Source organism: Anarhichas minor, unplaced genomic scaffold (genome assembly GCF_050575085.1).
Source record: "Anarhichas minor isolate MPS153535 unplaced genomic scaffold, ASM5057508v1 ptg000039l, whole genome shotgun sequence".
NCBI classification, from domain to species: domain Eukaryota; kingdom Metazoa; phylum Chordata; class Actinopteri; order Perciformes; family Anarhichadidae; genus Anarhichas; species Anarhichas minor.
Genome location: NW_027466485.1, coordinates 368,555 through 382,647, shown reverse-complemented (window position 1 = coordinate 382,647; position 14,093 = coordinate 368,555). Strand labels below are relative to the sequence as shown.

Genomic DNA, 14,093 nt, shown 5'->3' with positions numbered 1-14,093 from the left:
AAAAGCCGAAAATAAAAACTATCAGGCTAAAGTTGGATCAATCACTATTTACTGAGCAGTAATTTAGTTCTCATATTGGGTTGTCATCAATGCCTGTGTGAGTTATGATGTATTCTAACTTAATAGATCATGTATTTAGCTGACTTACAAGAAGTGAATTCAACCATGCGGGTGCAAAAAAAAAATCGTCAACAAATATGCGGATCTACTTTAAGTACTAAGTATAGAGACAAAAGAACTGAGAGAAAGAAGTTCTCATTATTTTATTGTATTATCAGATGAATCATATCCAGCATCTCCAGCAAAGTGGGATTTTCCAGCGGTAGGGACGGAAGCTGGAGTACAAATAATGACCCTCGGTCTCTCTGCAGCGGGGGGGGGGGGGGCTGCATGCCTGTAAGCTTCAAAGCCTTGTGGGTAAAGAGGGGGAGGGACACAGACACATTCTTCAGTGTTGAACTTGACCCCTGGGGTTGCCACACACACACACACACACAACACACAACACACAACACACCTGTTTATAAGCCTGTTCACGGCTGTCAAGGATGTGTGTGTATGCAAAATACACAAAAAAAACACAACATAAAGCAATCCTACATGCATTTTCTGCACAGGACGACTTATAACACACCACAACCTAGTGCTGGGCGGTATACCGTTCATCCGGTATACCGGCTTTAATTTCCCGTATGATATACATTTTTCACACACCATCATACCGGTGCATAGCCGAAACAACTGCTGTCACTCTTCAACCGGCAGCTAAATACAATATATTGTTTGCCTCTAAGGGCTATTTCTAAGGGCTAGTTCTTTAGAGTGTATTGAGAGGGACCCCTAATCATGGTTATAACTTTATAACACAACAATTAATAACCCACAACTAATGCTCTTTAACAACAAAACACCACAGCACACAACAGTTTGTAACACTAATAATTTAACATTTATAAAATTACACCGCCGAACGGCATGCTGGGTACAGCTCGCTAGCTAGCCCACTAGCACAACAGTCTGCTAACAGCTGGGAGAGGCTCCGTCGCAACAGTAACGTTACATTAAAGAACAGAAAAGAGAAATGCAAGATGAACAAAGACAGACCGGAGACCAGGGTAGGAAATTTACATATTTTTTAGGGGGCAATTTTTGCCCCCACTGACTGAAATCCAAGGGCATTTAAAAGAAAATTGGGGGCACTTTTTGAAACTTGTGAAATAACATTTAACCTTTGTTCAAAATAATAAATATACTTAATTAGGCTTACAGTATATGAGCAATTGTCATCAAATGGCAATAATAAGACTATTAGGCAGTAGTCTACAGATTCAAAGTGTTTTCTTAGATTTTTTTGAACAAAATTTCTTTGTTGTTATTTATTGTTATTATTACATTTTTTAAACAACTATTAACAATTATTAAGTCAACGATGCCTTGATTAAATCAGTCATTGTATGGAATTATTGAGAAAAATATTTTTGTAGCACCTCAAATATTGTTATTGTGATATTACCCATTTTTGTCCTGAACTTATGCATTAGTCATTGTGTGGAATTTTTGAGAAAAATATTTTTATAGCACCTTAAAAATTAAAAAAAATATGCCATTTGAAGGTACAAATTCAGTTCAGAGTTTTTGCTTAGTAAAATATCTTAATTGACTGTCAGTCAGGTATTATTCATTTCCAGCAACCCTCAAATCAAAGAATAAAGACACTTTACTCACAATTTAGGTGTATTTTCCCTTTAACTCATGAGATGCAGGTAGCATGTTTTATACTTAATGTGAATATAATTCATTTAATCGAATTTCCATTATGCAATATGTATACTTTGTTGGCATCTTATTCTGAAAACCGGATGTTCGTCTGAAGAAACCGGATGTTGTCTCACGTTAATCGTTCCGCTAACTTTCAAAGTCCTTCGCTCGCTCCCGATCTGTGCCATTTGAATGAGTTTACCGTGAATTTCAGCATATAGGTGCACTAACATGTAAGTGTCCGCCGAGTTGACCGCAGTCTCGCAGTCACAGGTCTGATGAAGAAGCGCTCCATTTATTTATTTGTTTAGAAAGTTCGGTTCTTCACGCACACGCAACATCAGTCAAGGCGAAAATCAAAACCATTCTATGGCAACTGGACCGGGTCATATAGGCTACGATGTTTTTGACAAGTTCATTAAATTATCATTATTATTATTAGAGGAATTTATGGGGGCATTTTTTGCCCCTCTCCTAGTGATATCAGGAGCAAAATTATATTTCTTAGGGGCAGTTTTGCCCTTTGCCCTCGTGTATTTCCGACGCTGCCGGAGACGTCTGTGCCCAAGAGAGGAGCTGTGTCTGCTGTTTTTTGGTTTTAAAAATCCGACGTCTAAAAGATGTCCAGCTGTTGTTGCTGCTGGTGGTAACACGAGCAACTTACTCCATCACCTCAGCAGAAAACATGAGTTTGAATACCAAGAGTGTGATTACGGTCGTCAACCAGTAACTTTAGCGCTGGTGAAACAGTGAAGCCAAAGGGTCACACATTGCTTGAAGAGGCATTTGCTCGAGGCACTGCATATGACAAGAAAAGCAAGCGGCGGAGCGACATTACGAACGCAATAACGATCCAGCTATGCAAGGACATGGTCCCGCCACAGACTGTTGAGAAAGACAGGCTCAGAGCAATGATTGAAACACTGGATTCAAGGTATGTCTTACCAGGGCGACAATACTTCAGCCAAACTGCTATCCCAACATTATAGCAACAAACGAGCACACCCTATAGTAAGCAAAGCCTTTATACATGATGACATTAACATGTTTTTATATTATATGTATTTCTGACAGTAGAGTAAGCCACTATAAACCTATATAAAAACCCAGTCAAGGAAAAACAAAAAATACCGTGATATACCGTGAAACCGCCAGAATCTTAAAAAAATACTGTGATACAAATGTTTGGTCATACCACCCAGCACTACCACAACCACCATCACTTTAGACATTTGAAGATTATTATGACCAATTTCAGATCCATGCACCTTTCAGCAGACCAGAACACGCAGAACAAACAAAGCATTGCAGACAACCAGTGTGACAACCAGTCCCACCTACAGGCAACTCACCTGACTTGGGGGTTTTTTTTGGGCAGGACAATTAATCACTCAGATAAATCAACTCATTGGTAAAATCATTGAGTTAATCAATTAAAAAGCAGCAGCCCTAATTTCCTGTAATTCCTCATGTGAGCTACACAAGCTGTTCGTCAACACAGCATCATAACATCCAACAGAATCCATTGCTTTTTGCAGCCCTATTCAAGTTAGCGAGCTTATCGAGCAAGCTGCTTAAGAACTCCTTAAACACAAATCAGGTATGTTATAAGTCAAAATACACATGTTAAAAAGTACATACCACACATTTTACTATCACTACACAAGAGCAGACCTGAGGGCTTTCACCTCTTTAAACCTGTAAAGATTACAGAAACATGTGAAGCTTATTACTGGTGCTGCAGCTTTGGTAGTTTTGAAAAGGATCCCCAAAATCCTGTAGCTGCAGCGTATAAACGAAGTGCTCTTTACTCATTGACGTCGTACTAAAAGAAATTGCATTTATTTAAAATGTGTGATTTGTGTAAAGTCTTCCCAGGACATAAACTCACAGAATGATTTTCAACCAGAACGTGTCAGCAGCTTGTGACTCCACTCTTCGATCATCTTCGAGGTTGTGCTGTGCTGTTATTGTACTGCAGTGGGTTACGTAGTTGTGTGTTAACAGTATTTATCCACACACTTATATTATACACGATAGCTAAATATGTATCCTTATCTCTGCACACGTACAGGATCCAGAGCTGTCCCATATTTGCCATTACCTCACACAGACAGACATTTTCACTCACTGCCCTTCTGTTCCATTTTGTCTTTTCAACTCACCACGCTGACGAGCAGCGGTTACATAACTGTACAACTCTAGCAGTCGTCCGCTGTGATTTAATAAGGCCGGCTAATCAATGTGTCCCGTGTAGATAACATGAGTCAGCTGCTCTGTAGCTAAGCATATGCCTGTGTCCTGTGCTCAACGTGTGCTGTGGGAAAGCAACGTCGAGGACAAAACAACCAGAATACTATTGATGTTCACATTATTATATTTCAGAGATCCTTCTGGTCACAGCTTAGCTGCACTACAGACGATTTTTAAATGTCCACGTCTCGCTGTCTTCTCAGTGGAAATGACCAAAGCGGAGCTGCAACAGAAACAAGCGACTAATCACAGAAAGAGACACAATAGATTACTCTCACTGCCCCATTTCAAATTCTGATGTCAAGTACAGTCTGGTGACAGAAACCTTTATTGCCGTACAGTCGGGCTAAATGGGCCAATGTGAGGAAGGTCAACGACAAATCACGGACAGATTTCCCTCTTTGCTTCCACACTCCTCAGTCGTGCATCAGCTGTAGAAATTGTAAATTATAGCCGTTCAAAGCTTTCCAATATTTCATCGTTAAAAACTGAGGCAAACAGAAATCACTTCATCCGTTTAATGATTTTTACTACTTTCAATAATGTAGCATCGTGGAGAATTTGTTGCCTGTTTATAACAAAAAACAAACGCGTGTTGCTTATCAATTCTACTGACGGAAAGGTTTTCTTCACATTTCATTACTGCCACTGGAGCCAGCAATATGTAACTGTCAGCTTATGGAAAAGTCAAGTTCTGCATTTACAGAAATTGCATTGCAGGTTTTTTATGCTGTTTTAACGCATGTTCTGGATGTCAGTGAGTGCAGCTGGTTATGAGGCTACCGTTACTATTTGTGCAGACGCAGTGATGCTGACAAAAACACACCGGCAACGGGAGATGAGAGCGACAAGAAATATTGCTACAATGTACATTTACTACCACATGACAACTTTACTGCTAATTTCTTGCTTCGATCGTCAACAGCTGTCTGCTCTGAGCTCATCTCTCACACACACACACACACACACACACACACACACACACACACACACACACACACACACACACACACACACACACACACACACACACACACACACACACACACACACACACACACACACACACACACACACACACACACACACACAGAGAGAGAGGTATTCCTGAAAGCTGCTACGCTACTCTTGTAACGCCATCTTCCAGAACGGTGTTCTGTTACTAGCGATAGGGCGATCACGGATCATGATTTAAAAAAAGAAACTCATAACAACTCATATATAGATAAGTTGATCATGGTGCGTTTTCATTATTGGGATAATCGTGAATATCGTCATGTGTGACGTCTAGCTCGCCATCATGGTAGAGAAGTGAAAAATGGAGCCCGTTTTTAAAAAAAATACAAGAACTATCATGTAAAAAAAAACACACACAATGTTGCCATTTCTCTTTATTTATGCTGAGCGGCCTTATGATTACCTTATACTACATAATCAATACTTTTAATTTCATACTCAATACTTCTTGCATGACATTTTCATAATGTCTCATACCTATCTATTATGTCTGTATGGACGGCACTTTATATGCATATTTTAGCCACACCGCGATAATATTGAAAACGTGATAATTTTGGTCACTATAATCCAGATTTTTTTAAAAGTCGTACTGTTTCATATTTAACAGTATCTCGGTTTCTTCCGGAGTGCTCCAGCTAGCATATTCAGGTTTCTCATAAACAGAATAAGTGCTAGGTATAGATAGTGATACCAGTATCAGGTCCGATACTGTGCACATGTAAATCTACTCCAACACAAACCGCATCCGATACCACTACGGCCGCTCTGGTTAAATCCTTCATTTGTCGCCTGGGAGAGTTAGCAGCTACGACGTTGTGTGCATCGTCCCAAACACATTCAGTCTCCACCGCAGGATGTCAGCGATGTGTCTGCCTGGCACAACATTAAGCTTCGTTTATAGTCGTGCTTGCGCCAGAGGGCGTACAAACTAAATGAACTGTGAATAATCAAAAAGACGAGTGTAACACATAGACTGTAGGTGTAACAGGCAAAAAGCCATAAACCAACCCCCACAATGCCGAGGAGCGATCGTAATTATCTGTAAACTGATATCCATGGACTACCGTGTTGCCTTTCTACGACATGTCAAGAAACAAGTTCAGTATTTCATGCATTATAAAGAAACAGCTGACTATTTTATAAACTCAAATGAAGATTTTTAAGACCTCCTGTTTCTTAAGCATCTACAAACACATTGGCCTTCTTTGTAAAATCCCAAAATATGTGAACCATTTGTCACGTCATGGCGCGCGTGCCAACTTACAAAAAAATTCCGTGACTACTCTGGGAGCCTACGGGCACCAGGCACCAGCCGTGATTACCGCATTTTTTTGGCGCGCACGCCAACTTCTCTACGACGAGTATAAACTACACTTTACTCCAATACTCTGCGTGTATCAAGAAAACACAATGCTCAACGTTAACATGTCAGCAACGGCATCACGTTGTATATTTCATTTGTTATTGTCGAAGAGTTAGGAACACCTGATAAAAATAAAACATGTTTTCAAAGCCATTGTTGTCAGCGTGATGGTATCATTAGGTACTTATATCGGTACTCTGTATCGGCAAGTACTAGTGTAAGTACTTGTTGGTGGTGTCGGTGCATTCCTAATGAGGGCTGATCCAGGTGTCTGAAAACAGGATATGGTATTTATATGATTAAACACAGACGGGGTATTCCAATAATATGTACATCGAGAGCAAAGTGGAAACCGGAGTCAAATTCCAATAAAGCTGATTCTGATAACGGGTTATTCGTGTCATTGTAAACACCCTCTATGTTGACAAAACTAAATCTGTAAATGTATCTATGAAGCAGTCTCTCGTGGATTCTGAAGGACCACTGAGCAGACATGTAGAGTTTGGCTTTGAGGTGTTTTGGGGGGGGGTTTCCTCTCAGCCTGGGAGCATCTAAAAAAAATAAAGAAACCACCAAAAATCCTTCTTTTTGGTGGTTTCTTTATTTTTTTAGACATTAAAAAAACTACATCTGCTACTTGAATGTGGTCTTAGCTAAATGGGCCCTGCAGCCGCCCTAAGACAATTTGAACATCCAACTCATCAAGATGTGGTAACGATTACTTTGTTTGCATTAAACGGCTACAGATGACGTTCGTCACTGACCACGAAAAAAACACTTGTTTGTGTGTGTGTGTGTGTGTCTAGCAGCTCTGTCCTTGTTTGACACACTAGTTCAACCTCAATGCACAAAGACCAAACCGAAGGATGTGTTGCTGCTGTTATCAACTGCACTGCACACAGGACAAAGACTCATAGCCGGCTAACGTGCACATGTGTTGTGCACTCGTGTCAGAGAAAATAACCAGAGAGAAGTCAGTGATCCTAATCCAAAAAAAACAACTAATTCCATTATACTGTTATCAAATGGCGAGAGAGAAATGCAAATATATGAGATGTATTCAACAAGTTCAACCAGCTGAACACGTGATAATACCTGACAAACCGCAATAGTTAGAGGCAACCATTGTCCACAGATGGTGTCCGTTGTTATGTTTTTCATTTACATATATAAAAAAAACAATGATATAAATACCAAATATTGACATTGGTAAGAGGTTAAAAAAATCCAGTATTATTCAAAATCTACTACAAATGGCCATTAAAAAAAATACATACACATTGCCTCTTTTTACCTTAGATAAGTGGCCATGGTGTATGTGTGATAATGCACTCAAAGGATGTTCCAATATATCAAATATTGGATTCAGCACCCTGATCATATCAGGACACCTTCTCATACATTATTTACATAACCTACTTTAAGTAGTAACCACAATATTCACTCAAAATAAAACCACACGGGCAATAACTTGTAGCAGGGGAAAAGAAAATATTCAAATCGAAAATATAATAAGTTGTGTGGTCAAAAAACTAAAATTGTAAAACTTAATTTCAAGTTACACTTAATATCTTAGCCCAGTTAAGTTTAGTTTGTGAATCCTGACTCCGGCTGAACAGAGTCCGTATTAGCAGCCTAGCACAGATACTGAAGGCTTATCTGGGACTGGTACATTGTGTCATTGAGTTGAGCTTCACAAGGTTGGCAAGTGGCCCTCCTGGGTGTGTGGGGGTGTGTGCGTGTGCGTGTGTGTGTGTGTGTGTGTGTTCACCCCTCCCCCACACCACCCACAGCTTGGAACAACCAGCTGCAAAGCACTGTAGAAAGCTTTGAGTAACATTGACACAAAGGTAATAAAACACTACAATAAACAATGCACATATAAGAATCCACTGTAGGCTGCAGACAAGCAACATGATCTAAACCGTGGAGTTAACTACGGGCCTGCAGAGCAAAACACCTCAGACTGGTGAGTACAGCTGTGGGACAACATGCTCACGTTGCTAGAAGTACAGTTTCAGTTTTGATTCATAACGGTTGTTGTTTTTTTAACAACACTAACTTAAGTAACACTTAAGTATTGTCAAAGTACCAAAGTGCATTCCAACACAGTTTTATTAAAATAAGAAGTAAAAGCATGAATCCATCATTGAAAAACTATCTAAAAGAACAAAAATGTTTAAAATAAATAGTTAGTAAAAAAGTTAGATCTGAGTAAAACAAATACATTTACAGAGGTGATACTAATATCATCAATATATGTTATGAATTATGTCTTCATGGTTGAAATTTAAAAAAAAAAATCACTAAAGTGGTTTTAATTCAAAGCTAGCAGTAGCTGCAGGAAGGAAGCGCGCGCTCACAAACAAACCTACCACGAGAACAGCCCTACGAACACATGCACAGTGCACGCGCGCCTACTCACGCGCTGACGCTGCCCATCCCCCACCCCGAGCGAAAAAATAAAAATAAACGTTCAAAACATTGCAATAAACCGCCCAAACCTTGTATTTACAGGCATACGTGGTTACGCTACACGTGGGTACAATTTATACGGGCAATAATAACGTAAAATGAGGATAAACACTCACCTAAAGCTCCAAATCACTCAAAGGGGGGTGCCTTCTCCTCTGTGCTCCTAATATGGAATCTCCTCCTCCTCCACCACCGTTGTTTTCTAGCTCTAATTAAACCTCGAAAAAAGCGTTATAACGGCCTTCAGACCCGGCCAACCGGTGCTAGGAATCCCCAATGACCGATGTGTTTTGGATACACGGGCATATATACTGATAAATCCCCTTAAAATGAGCTGGATGGACAGTTGGGTCTAGATTGTAGCTTTGCTCGCTAGTAGAGAAAAGAGCCAAACGGTTCAGTAGCAGCCAACGGCTTCAGTCTGAAACACAGAGCGGCTGACCTGCCAGGCGAAAATGAGGTAGGCCTGAGCTGCTCGCTGCAGGAAGCACACTCCAGTCACATAAACATCAAAATGGGTGTCGCAGTAAGGATGATGTAGTCGGGCTGAGGTTGGCGGTAACTCAAGTTTTGAGTTTGAATTTATTTTAGACCAATGTAATTATTTGAAGCTTAATATTATAATTAATGATACATATCTATTTTTGGATTGGAGCATAGGCATGCTAGTTTGAGCTGTTATTAATACACTAAAGGAAAGGTAGAGATTGGTCTACATTTTTATTTCATTTTTTTAAGTGTTACACCACAATTATGTAATGTAGTTGTGCATGTTTTGATCGACATAATTGCCTAAATAAATAGTAAAAGCAGTCTACAGAAATACTTTTTATTTTTTGCATTACAAGCTCCACCAATGGTTTGAAAGGCTTCACATGGTATACACCTCCTACTTCATAAGTGGGCGTGGTCATGACTGGTTTTAGCAATGTCTCGTGATCAATCCGTAAACACGATGCTAATTTCAACGTCAACGGTCTGCACTCATATTTACAAGTGTAACAGCTTAAGGCTTTTGTTTATTTGAGCTATGACCAAACAATCATTGGAATTGTAAATAATTTAAGCCTTGTTACAATAAAGTGAAACGTATTATTGTTTGCTTGTCCATCAGTTATCACTAAAAACACAAAATTGTTTTTAAAATAGGAATTCAATAATTGAACAATATTACAATATTGTATTCTGTGTCTTTTTGAAAACGTATATTTAACTAAAGTCAGGCGACTATAGAAGTAAACTAAAGACATCCGAGTGGGGGGGAAAAAAGCGGTAGCCATCGGTTGGAGGTGACAGCATCTTTTCAGTGTAAACCACATCATATAAGGAAAGACTGGCTGAGACTGAGAGGGAGGCTTCGCTAGACTGATGCTTAACACATACAGATCCATATTCTGCAGACATAACACAATGAAAAATAGATATCTACTCAGGAGTGCACGTATACATTAACTGAACACACACACACACATAAGGTCCAGCCGAGACAAACAGACACACGCGGACATTAGGCTCTAGGGTGGTGTGTAGTGTGCGCTTTAGTGTGGCTGTAACAGCAGAGTGGAGGTTTTTACAGGGTGGGGTGGCATCAGTGTTTGTTTCTCTATGCTTTCACATGCCCCGGGGAGGCTTGTGGTACAAGAGGGCCCCCTTTGATTTTGATAGTGGTTTTTATTTGCACACTTTTTTGCATTGTATCTGTTTTGTCTTAGAGGAAACGCAGCGATCCCAGCAGTTACGTTATTTTACTGCTTTTGTGTCCTATCACTGCTGACTGAATGAAGAGAAAAACAGCGGTGTGGAAAAAAAGGCTGTGGCAAATTGTGAAGTGAAACACCTCAGGGCGAAGCAATCCACTGTCTGGGTAATGACTTTCTGGGAAACCACAACACACCATCTATATGCAGCACCCAGCCCCAGTGTTTCCTTCTTCTCTGATCACTCTGCAGCAGCAACACACCACCTCCACTACTAATGAGATTTTACTTTGATACAGGATCTCGTGAAAGATATGAGTTTTAATACTATGATCTAGGACTGGGACTGGATTTTAAAATCCTAAAATAATTACTCTTTGGCTACTGTGCATAAAATCACAAAATTAGCATACTATTAGCATCCTGTATTTGCACAAACACGTGATGATAAAGGGCAAATTGGTTCCTCTGCAACAATCCACAAGTAAACCACATTATTGTGAGCTCAATTCAGTGAAATAGAAGAGATCTAATTTTAAAAGTATTTCTCTATTTTGTGGACTGTGTAACAAGGTTAACATTTCAGTTCAGCATTTTGGGAAATAAGCTTATTTGCTTTCTTGCCGAGAATTAGATGAGAAGACCGATACCACTCTGTATGGCAAATATGAAGCTGGAGTAAACAGGAGATTAGCATAAAATGCAAAAACAATTTATTGTGATTTTACAGGTTAGAATATAAAATAAGTGAAGTACCTCTAAATTATACTTCATAGCAGGTCTTCAGTGATCAGGTGTTTTTCACAGCGGACGTGTTGACATGTAACACAGGCGGGCGTAAAAAATCAAATGAATGATGGCTGATTTCTATTTCGCTGTTTTAGTTTCATGGTCCTGGTATTGTGCATGCTTGATCACTTTCACGCTGCTATGGCTAACTTGGACAGTTATACCCCATTTACACGTGCACATGCAATCTGTTTCTGATGAGAAAAGATTGGGCAATGTGCTATACACAGCTGCAGTCAACTTAAAGCAATATGTAGACACAGCAAAAAACATTACATACAAAGACAAAGCAATTCAAAGAAGAAAACTTATAAATACATAGTCATAAAAATGAGGAAAGAAATCGTACAGCCATTAAAACCCATAATACATAATAATGCATAAAACTAAATGTAACAGTGGCTCCTAAGGATGTAACTATTGTCTGGTCGGGTGTTTAGCCAAACTCACTGGCTGCTAACAGCTAGCTAGCTCTCCTCTTACCGACATGAGAAGACGCGTCCATTGTAGTCAGCGCTCGGTTCAGTTTTGCAAACATACATACATACATAAATACATAAATACTGCACTTACTGAAACAGTTGTTGATCACTTGTGGCCCCTACCTGCAGGTTAAGAGTAGTGAGGAGTCGGCAGTCAATGGTATTAAATAGTTAAATAATAAAGTATGTTTTCACAAAACCACGAGAGGCACACAGTCATAAATGAGCACAAAAAATATTAATGTGACGGGTCCAGTAGAATGCGAGATTAGCTGTGGACAGACAGACACAGAGATGCGCACACACAAATACATTTGTTTTCCACGGTTACAGAACTTGGTTAGGTCCTTTAAAAGGCTAGAGTTACCAGAGCCCTATACACTTCATAATACAGACGCACACACTTGATTTGGCCACTTTTTTTCAGTCACTGCACATCCAACAATAATAGCCTTGGCCTTTAAAAACCCATACCAGCATTATACTATATCCACTTCAGAGGACATATAATACTTCACTCCACCTCTGGCATATTTAGTACTTTGACAATGACAGGGTCTCAACAAAGCATGGCTCCATAATATGTCTTCATGAGGCCTTACAGTAATGGCTGTTCTCTATACGGAGCAATAATTTATCCTTCATGGTCGAGACTGGAATAGCATGGTTGGCTGTTGCCGTTAAGTGATTCGATTATTTAGCGCGGTAGAGATGCCGACAGAGACAAACAGATACTGCATGAACGTGTGTGGGCTTTTAAGTCGGTGTGCAGGGGGGGGGAGAAGAAAAAGTGGAAGAAATTACTTTGTGTTTTTTTTAATGTATATGCGCATGTGTGTGTTTGTGGGTGTGCGAATGAAAAAGAGCCATAGCGTGTTCTGCCTCATCAGGCTGATAAGACAAAGCGAGGAGAGTCGGTTTAATATCCTCATCGATCCCAGCTCACCTCGTTACGCATTAACATTTACGACTAGGAAATACAATTCAGACAGACAGACGGGCTCTCCTGGGTGAAAGGGAGATGAAAGGATGAAGGAGTGCTCTTAGAGGGAGGAGGGGAAAACACCAATAATAAATCCCAGAGTGTGTAAACAAACCTGAGTTATAAAGCCTACCGAGTGTCAATGCTGGTCATCTTGGCTGCTTAAAATGAGAAGCAGTCTCCCACTGAAACACCCAATAATTCCCCACAACAGAGAAGAAAGATACTAAAATCTTAGGGATATGCTCACTGGAGGTTGTGTTGTATAACTATTACAAACCAAGAAACTGTGGAAATTATTTAGGGGTGGCAATGTCTGAGAACTAGATAACCAGATCTTTTGCACCGATTATTCAACTGGAAGAGTTTCATGCTGAATCAAGCTGTAGAAATGCTCCTATGCTTTATACTTTCTACTTTCTGCTGTGGCCATAAAACTACAGTAATAACATTTATTCTCATTATCGATTCCTAATTCATATATATATATATATATATATATATATATATATATATATATATATATATACATATATACATATATATATATATATATATATATGTATACATATATACATATATATATATATATATATATATGTATATATATAATATACATATATATAATTTTACCCAATATTTACCCTTGAGATAATAAATATATAGAAATCAAGTCTTTTCTCTGTTTTCTTGTATGCAAAAACAATTACATCGTTCATACAAAGTATGAAGCTGCAGCCAGCAGGTGATTAGCTTAGATTAGCTTAGCTTAGCATAAACACTGGAAGCAGGGGGAAACAGCTAGCCCAGCAGCAGTGGTGGAAAGTAACTAAGTTTGACTCAAACACTGCACCAATAAGTATAATTTTGAGGTACTTGTACTTTACTCGAGAATTTCCATTTTAATTCTACTTTTTACTTCTGCTTGATTTCAGCGGGGAAAAATGTACTTTTTACTCCACTACGTTTATAAGTAATTCAAATTAGCTCCACCTTGCAACATCAAAGTGATAAGCGCATTAATCTATCATCTATCAAGGATAATATAACGTTTTCTGAAATGGGCCATTTTACTTGTAATAAAGTATTTCTACACTGTTCTACTGCTACTTTTAGTGGAGTAAATTATTCTTCCACCGCTGCCTAGCAGTACGGTCTTGATTGCTGGCTGATTATTGCTTTGGGCACATGGTAATAACTGAAGTCAACTCAGATGATCAAGCTTTTATCCACCCAGATCTTCTATCACCCTGTGGTGGCTGAACACGTTGACC

The 14,093-nt window shown here is 39.3% G+C and overlaps 2 protein-coding genes across 2 annotated transcripts in view; one reads left to right on the top strand and one right to left on the bottom strand.

The window, feature by feature from the left end:
- Positions 1–9,287, bottom strand: part of LOC142967850 (F-box-like/WD repeat-containing protein TBL1XR1) — a 38,940-nt gene extending 29,653 nt beyond the window's left edge. The window contains exon 1 of the mRNA XM_076107454.1: positions 8,986–9,287. The gene's annotated coding sequence lies outside the window, so the exon portion shown is untranslated. The remainder of the gene's footprint in view (positions 1–8,985) is intronic.
- LOC142967861 (calcium-activated potassium channel subunit beta-2-like) overlaps positions 1–14,093 on the top strand; it is a 96,869-nt gene that overhangs the window by 15,904 nt on the left and 66,872 nt on the right. The gene's annotated exons all lie outside the window — the stretch shown is intronic.